Raw genomic sequence first — 7,389 nt, forward strand, 5'->3', positions numbered from 1 at the left:
GATATAGCTACAATAACAATCTTGCTTGAATTAGCAGCATAGAGCCATAGACTCAGACAGCACACAAACAAAAATTCAAATCATACACAAATTACACTTTAATTGAACAAAGCAGTGAAAAGGAAAAGACTCCAAAAACATAACAGTGCAAAATACACTTTAAAATCCAAGTCCACGGTGATGCAAGATGTGGTCCATTTCTGAGGTAGGAGGCTGTCACTGAAGGGAGTGCAGCGTAGGTTCACCAGGTTAATTCCCGGGATGACGGGAATGATATATGATGAAAGAATGGGTCGACTGGGCTTGTATTCACTGGAATGTAGAAGGTGAGAGTGGATCTTATAGAACCATATAAAATTCTTAATGACTAGTTGCAGGAAAAATGTTCCTGATGTTGGGGGAGTTCAGAACCAAGGGTCACAGTTTAAGAATAAGGGGTAGGCCATTTGGGACTGAGATGAGGGAAAACGTTTTCGCCCAAATAGTTGTGAATCTGTGGAATTCTCTGCCACGGAAGGTAGTGAAGGCCTTTTCACTGGATGTTTTCAAGAGAGAGTTAGATTTAGCTCTTAGGACTAAAGGAATCAAGGGATATGGGGGAAAAGCAGGAACGGGGGTACTGATTTTAAATGATCAGCTATGATCATATTCAATAGCTCGAAGGACCGAATGGCCTGCTCCTGCACATATTTTTTGATGTTTTTTCTATGATTCTATGATTATGGTTGTGTGGGTCGGCTGTAGGAATGTAGCTGTTCCTGAACTTGGTGGTGTGGGGATCTCAGGCATCTGTACCTCCTGCCCGATGGTAGCAGTGAGAAGAGGGCATGTGCCCAATGGTCGGGATCATCATGCTGTCTTCTTGAGGCAGCGCCTCATGTATGGGAAGGAACTGCAGATGCTGGTTTAAACCGAAGATAGACACAAAAAGCTGGAATAACTTGGGCAGCATCTCTGGAGAGAAGGAATGGGTAATGTTTTGGGTCGAGACCCTTGTTCAGCCGAGCGCCGCATATAAATGCTTTTGATGGTGGAGAAAATTTGATGCTTGGAATGAACATGATAAAATTAAAGGGATGGATTCCTTAAGAATAAGACACTGTGCTCACCATTCTATGGATCCCTTCTAAGCTCTCTGTGCAAGGGTCGCTGATGCACTTCATGCTGGACACTGATGCGCAGTGTCCAAATGCCAACGGCTTATGGTTAACAACAGGGCATTAGGAACAGGAAGATAAATCGGGTTTAGCTGCTTAATGCAAATCAGCATGCCATAAATGCAAAGAATCAGTGTGTGTTCAAATGACCATCCATAATCTTAAACGCTGAACCAAAAGCCTTATCTTTCTGCATCTCCCTCTGCAACCGTAGGAATTCTCATAGCAATTCACAGCCAATGATGTTTCCACTGATGTAGGATTGATGTAATGCAGGAAAAGTGAGAGTCAACTTGTTGGTCGGCACTGACAGTTTGCTGAAGTTGAGAGTGGACAGCCTGCTGAAATATCAGAAGCATTACAGGGTTCAGATTATGGAATTGTTTAGTAATAGAACCTAGAGGTATACAGCAAGGAAACAGGCCCATGGCTCAGCTCGTCCATGCCAACTGATATGCCCCATCTAAACCAATCCCATTTGTCTGTGTTTGGCCCATTGTTCTCTAAACCTTGTGCAGAAAGGACCTGTAGATGTTGGTTTATAATGAACCTAATACAAAGTGCTGGAGTAACTCAACGGATCAGGCAGCATCTCTGGAGAAAAAAAGATGGGTGACATTTCAGGTTAGGAACCTTCTTGAAAAGTTACTCCAGCACTTCATGTCCATCTTCCTCTAAACCTCTCCTAGCCATGTATCCACCCAAGTGTCTTTTAAATGCTGTTATAGTATATGTAAGGCCATTCAGCACTCTGAATCTGCTCCAGCTCCTCTGACCATTTAAACCTGCATTCGATTCTCCCTCTGCATCTGTGTTTACATCTCCTTAAAGTATTTATCCAATTCCCCTTTGATAGGAACCTGCAATCAAACCTGTATATGCTTCCCTACTAGGCACTGACATTATCAGAAAGTCTTCCTTCTGCTGCCCCTGGTTCTTCTGCTAATAACATAGTCTGTGCCCCTGGTTACTGAGCCTCAGGCGACAGAAACAGTGGGCAGGCTGCCGGATAAAGGCTTGGTTACCAGAGATGTGGAGTTCCTTTGCAGATGAGAGAAAACCTGAGTGACAAAGGAAATGCCATCTGGTAAATTTAAACCTTTTGCTTGCAGGCCCCAGCTTCAGAAGAGAAACACTGGCCTGCCCATATGAATAGGATCCTCAGGGGCTACGGCGATGGCTCTGCAGCTCCACGCATGACAATAGTTTGACCTGGAGAGCAAGTTTGGGCCTGGGTCATTTTGCGGTGGGGAGCCCAGTATGTAGATGCTTTAACCTTTGGTTGCCTTCAAGAAGAAAGGACCTCCTGTGGGGTGCACGGTCTGTTGTGGGAGCAGCCACAGGAGCATTAGAAGCAGGAGTTGGGATCACCACCGTTCAACGTGATCATGGTTTCACACTGTCCTGCCTGCTCCCTTAAGCCTCGACTCCCCATTGTGTCGTTTCAATCCCATTGTACCTTGTTTGGATGTATCCACTCATAGCTGAATCTTAATAAAATATACAAATCAGACGAATACCACTTGGTTCATTGTGCCCATAACCACCAGCTCTTTGAAAGAAGTAATGAAATGGAGGGAATTTAACTAGGACAAGTGCACAGCATACATTTTAGAAAATTAAACTAGGGCAGGACAGTGTAGAGCAAGGAGCTGGGGTGCAATATAGAACAGTAATCTAGAGGTAAGAGTACATAGTGTACTGGAAGTGGTGACAGATAGGCATTTAGAGACCCACGTTTAATCCTGAACTGAAGAAGTGTTCAAACCAGTCTGCAGAGGGGATTCGACCCGAAACATTGCCTATTTCCTTCGCTCCATAGATGCTGCCTCACCCGCTGAGTTTCTCCAGCCTTTTTGTCTACCTTCAATCCTGACCTGTTGATGCTTGGAGTTTGCACTTTCTCTCTGTGAATGTGCGGCTTTCCCCTGGGTGCTCTGGCTTCCTCCGGTATTTCAAATATGTGCAGATTGGTAGATTAGAGACAAGAGAATGAAGGTGCTGGAATTTTGAGTAAAAAGCAAAATGCTAGAGGAACTCAGCGGGTCAGGTCACATCCGTGGAAGGAAATGGACAGAGGACATTTGATCAGTCTGAACAAGGGTCCCCAACTGAAAAGTCCATTGTCCATTTCCCCTCCACATAAGCTGCTTGACCTGCTGCGTTCCTCAAGCACTTTGTCAGGTAGTTTGGTTAGTTGGGTGCTGTAAATTGCTCCAAGTGTATAGATGAATGGCAGTATCTGAAAGGGAGTTGATTTGAATGGGATGGTGGGGCGGGGAGGAGGAAGAAAAAAATTGGGATTAATGTAAGATTTGTGTAAATTGGTGATTGATGGCCAGCAGGGACTCTGTGGGCTGAAGGGCCTGTTTCTGTCTGCATTGCTCTGTAATTCATTTTCTCGCAAGATTAACTCACTTGCACACTAGTTCTGTGGGCTCGGAGGTGACTGATAAGCCCAATGAGGGAACTCCAGACATCATTCAAAGTAGCCGTGATGGTGCAGTAAGGTGGAGCTCGTCTTGGCTCAGCTTCAAGTGTGGAAGCCAGACAACAAAGGGACAATAAGTCACTGGGACTCACGGCCACTTCAGTGAATATCGCTGGGAGTCAGCCAATCGAGGGCTCTTTGATTGGTCTCCCAAAGTGTGCAAGGCACACATACCCATGTCTAACCACTCGAGCTAAGGACCATATGTTGAGGAAATTCTTATGGGTTGAAGCTGTTGACAGAGAGGTAGATAGGTGATGGAAAAGAAGGACTTTGATGGAAAATTCCACCTTTCTGATTGTAGTGATGCATTTTCCAGCTAATAAAATGGAGTCCAGGTCCAGTCACTGTGGAATGCATATGTAGAAAGATCCTGTGCACAGCCACTCTTGAAAGCTAGGATGCATAGTAGCAAATTCACACAGAGCAAGATCCCATATGCAGCAAACTAGTGAATAAATAACTTGTTTTTTGTACTGCTGATTGAGGGCTGAAATTTGGCCAGGGCACTCTCGCTTCCTCCCCAAGGGTTGGTGGGTCCTCAGTTCATGTCTTCATTGAAAGACTGCACCTCCAATGGTGGACTGAAGCGTTCAGTCCCAGGAGTGAGATTGGACTTCCTGTCGAAGATAGGCACAAAAAGCTGGAGTAACTCCGCAGGCCAGGCAGCATCTCTGGAGAGAAGGAATGGGTGACTTTTTGCGTCGAGACCCTTCTTCACCTCCAATCTCCTGACAATTTGGAATGCTTACATATCACAACAGGTCAACAGCAGATGCCATCTCAGTGGAACAGCCAGGCAACAGGGACACCACTGTCAGCTCCTATTTATTGACCACAGCTCTGCCTTCCACACCATAATCCCATCCAAATCCAGCTTCAAACTCCTGGTCCTCGGAATGAGCTCCCCCCCCCCCCCCCCGTGCCTTGCATGGATGCATTCTCAGTCCTCTACAATATTCCACAAACATTCATGACTGTGTGACCAAGTTTAGCTGCAACTTCATCTACAAGTTTGCAGATGACACCACTGTGGTGAGCTGGATCATGAACAAGACAGGAAGGGGTTAGAGAAATTAGTAACATGGGGTCAGTACAACATACTCTCCCTCGATGTCAGCACGATGGAGGAGCTATGGTTGACCTCAGGAAGAACGGTGGAGAACAAGGCGCAATCAATTCAATAGTGCGGAGGTGAAATGTTGAGTTCTTCAGCTTCCTCTGTATTAATGTTGCCAAAGATCTTGTCATGGATCAAACACACTAAAGCACGAGCAGAGAAGGCGCACCAACGCCTCTACTTCCCTAGGAAACTGAGGAAATTCGGCATGTCTCCAATGATTCTTACAAACATCTATAGATGCACCATAAAAACCATATTCACAGCTTGGTTTGGGAACATCTCTGCCCAAGACAGCAAGAAATGACAGAGGTGTGTATGTAGCTCAGTCCATCACTCAGACATAACTCCCCACTATCGACTACATCTACACTTCATGCTGCCTCGTCATTCTGAAAAACAGCCTAATTAATTGAAGACTTGACCCACTCCGGTCTTTCCTTCTTTTCCCTGCTCCTGTTGGACAAATGATATAGTAGCATGAAAGGGCACACCACCAGGCTCAGGAACAGCTTTTTATCCTCTGTTACAATAGACAATAGACAATAGACAATAGGTCTTCGAGCCAGCATCGCCATCCAATGTGATCATGGCTGATCATCCACAATCAGTACCCCGTTCCTGAATTCTCCCCATATCCCCTGACTCTGCTTTCTTTAACAGCCCTATCTAGCTCTCTCTTGAAAGTATCCAGAAAAAACCGGCTCCACCGCCCTCTGAGGCAGAGAATTCCACAGACTCATAACTCTCTGTGTGAAAAAGTGTTTCCTCATCTCCGTTTTAAATGGCTTATCCCTTATTCTTATCGTTGCCTAATTTGAGGAAGGACATTCCTGCTATTGAGGGAGTGCAGCGGAGGTTCACAAGGTTAATTCCCGGGATGGCAGGACTGTCATATGATGAAAGAATGGAACAACCAGGCTTGTATTCACTGGAATTTAGGAGGATGTGGGAATCTTACAGTAACAGATAAAACTATTAAGGGATTAGACACGCTATATGCAGGAAACATGTTCCCGATGTTGGGGGAGTCCAAAACCAGGGGCTACAGTTTAAGGATAAGGGTAGGCCATTTATAAATGAGATGTGAAAAACGTTTTCACACAGAGAGTTGTGAATTTGTGGAATTCTCTAACTCAGAAGGCAGTACAGGTTGATTCACTGGATGCACTCAAGAGAGAGTTAGATAGAGCTCTTAGTGCTAAGAGAATCAAGGGGTATGGGGAGAAGGCAGGAACGGGGTACTGATTGTGGATGATCAGCCATGATCACATTGAATGGTGGTGCTGGCTCGAAGGTCTGAAGGGCTGAATTAGGCTCCTGCACCTAATGCCTATGTATCCATGTACCTATCCATGTAAGCTTGGGAACTGTCAAATTCACCTCTACCCCATTATGGACATTGGGACGTTGTCTAGAGAACTGATGCGGCAGGATGCTGAGAACTATATTATACGCTCTGTATCTTCCCCTTTACTGTATTTACTGTGCTGAACCTGAGTTTGACGATTGTATTTACGTATAGCATTATCTGATCTGATTGCATGGCATGCAACACAAAGATTTGCCCTGTACCTTGGTACACATTGCAATAATAAACCTAAATCTTAAATTACCTAAACCTAAAGCTGCCTTGTCTTCTGAACTGCGCTGAGATGTAGGCTGGAATTCAGCACCAGAAATGCAGGCTCCTTCCACACATTAACACCCATGTCACGGTCATGGCATCTGTAATGGATTTACATTCTCTGATTTGATCGTTAAACATTTCTGGATTGGGCACTTCAGTGTGTGGACAAGCCTTGGCGTGCTGCGTGTTCACCGAATCTCCCTTCTTCAGAGAGCAAAAGGTCAAAGGCGATGAACTGGAAATGCATTTGGATGAGATGCCCCCTCAGCTATGCAACTATACAACAGCTGACATCCCATTGCCTTTCAGCAAAATCTCAACGGTGGAATTCCAGGGCTGTAACTCTAAAGTCTGCTTCCTAACCCTCACCATCCTTTTCCACCACGATCCTATGCTCACCAGCCTACAGTATCTTGGCTCCCAGTCCAGCAACATGGGTGGCAATGTGGTGCATCTACCAGAACCACCGTCTCACAGCTCCAGAGTCCTGGGTTCAATCCTGGCCATGTGCTGTCTGCATGGAGTTTGCCCATTCTCCCCGTGACCACGTGGGTTTCCCATGTCCCAAAGATGCGCGTGTTGGTAGATTGCTCCAAGTGTGGAGGATTCTGGGTGGAAGTTGATGGGAACGCATGGAGGGTAAAAACTTGGACGTACGTAGGTTCGATGTAAATGGGTGGTCAATGGCCAGTACGGGTTCGGTGGGCCAAAGGGTCTGTTTCTGTGCTGTATCTCAAGGCTCAGCCTTCTTCCCTTTGACTTTGAATCTCCTCCTACCCCCACCCCAATTGTGGCTCTTGGCCTGTTCAATGGCAGCAGTCAAAACTATTTGCTCATGTTTGAGATCTCAGAGATTGGGAGTTGTTCATTTACAACTGAGTTGAGCAGATATTTCTTCACTCAGACGACAATGAACCTTCAAATTTTCTCAACCTGAAGGTTGTAGAAGCTCAGTCATTGTGGTTGTTCAATAAGGGAATTTCAAGATTTT

The sequence above is a fragment of the Leucoraja erinacea genome, chromosome 8 (assembly GCF_028641065.1).
Source record: "Leucoraja erinacea ecotype New England chromosome 8, Leri_hhj_1, whole genome shotgun sequence".
NCBI lineage: Eukaryota > Metazoa > Chordata > Chondrichthyes > Rajiformes > Rajidae > Leucoraja > Leucoraja erinaceus.